Source organism: Prunus persica, chromosome G7, assembly GCF_000346465.2.
Source record: "Prunus persica cultivar Lovell chromosome G7, Prunus_persica_NCBIv2, whole genome shotgun sequence".
Classification (NCBI taxonomy): domain Eukaryota; kingdom Viridiplantae; phylum Streptophyta; class Magnoliopsida; order Rosales; family Rosaceae; genus Prunus; species Prunus persica.
Window position 1 is genome coordinate 7,801,612 of NC_034015.1, and position 1,540 is coordinate 7,803,151.

The window sequence follows — 1,540 nt, forward strand, 5'->3', positions numbered from 1 at the left end:
TACAATTGTTTTTCAGGTGTATTTTTGCTAATTTCAGTTCTATTTTTTATTTTAATTATGATATTTTTAGAGGCTAAAATTATTATAAACAATGAAAAAAAATTAAAGCTCAAAAACTATCTTATCACCCTTTCTTTTTTTTTCTCTTTTTCTCTCTTCCTCCTCTTTTTCTTTCTTCTTTTCCTTCGCAGAGGGCGGTTTCTCTTTTTCTTCCTGTTTCCCTTTTGTCTTCCCCTTTTCTTCTTCCTTTCCTTCCCAGGCTGCACCCACTCCTCCTTCCTTCCATGACACGAATCCCATACACCCACCCATCTCTCTCTCTCTCTCTCTCTCTCTCTCTCTCTCTCTCTCTCTCTCTCTCTCTCTCTCTCTCTCTCTCTCTCTCTCTCTCTCTCTCCACCAATTAATGGTTGTGGTGGTTTGATTGGGTGATGATGGTGGTTGAGCTAGGTATGCGGTGGTTCTTTCTTCCTGTCTCTATTTTTCTTTTCTTTTTTTCTTCCTCTTTTTTTTTTCTTAGTTTGCAGATTTGTGTTATTTTGGGTCAAAGAAGATGGGTGTTGTTCCTGTTGGTGGGTTTATCAGTTGTCAAGAGAGAGAGCTAGAGTTGTTGATGGGATGCATTCTTGTGTCTTCAGAAAACACTGAAAACGAAATCACTGAAAACAACTTTTTTTCGTTTTCAACTTTTGTTCACAAAGTTAGATTTGTTTTCAGAAAACGTTTTGTGAGGGAAAACGAAAACGATGCACTGAACATGTATTTGTGAAAAACAGGAAACAAAAACAGAAAACAGGCTCTAAAAACATTACCGAACGGCCCTTAGTGACTGGGCAGTATTGTTGTTTTCTTTTTCAAGACTTAAGGCACAAACTCACAATCTTTTATATAACATGGGCTGTGTCTATCTTCCCCTAAGATGAAAAAATAATATCAAATAAAAGGTGAAATCTGAAGACTAGAATTGTAGTAAATATATAAGGCTCTAAAAAAATAAAAAAAATAAAAAAAGGTCTGTGAGGTTCAGAAAATTATCACATTGGTCCATGCTGTGAGATTCTGTAAAAAAATTCCGTTAAATTGCTAATGTGGTGTATATGTGAAGCCCACATATCCAATGATATAAAGTCATGTGCCCTTAAATAAAAAAGATAATATATTTTGAAACTTAAAATCCATAATAAATAAAAATTTAAAATTTGAGAAAATCATTAAAAAAGATAGAGTAATAACCAACAGGAGAGGGAGAAGGAAAGGAAGAAAGGGATAGAGAGGAAGAGGGGGGGAGCAAGAGAAGCAGAGAGTGGGTCGTGGAGGGGGCCTTGGCGTTGGGGCGTGGCTAAGGCTCAGAGGTGTGGGGGTGTGGCTGGGGGGTGGGTTGTGGGCAGGGCTTGAGGCTGGGTTGTGGGCAAGGCTTGGGGATGGGTATAGAAGAGAGGGAGAGGGAGAACACATAGGTGAGAGAGAGAGAGAGAGAGAGAGGGTAGTATTAAGAATATATTGTAATTAATATATAATATTGTATGGAAAATGCTAGGGA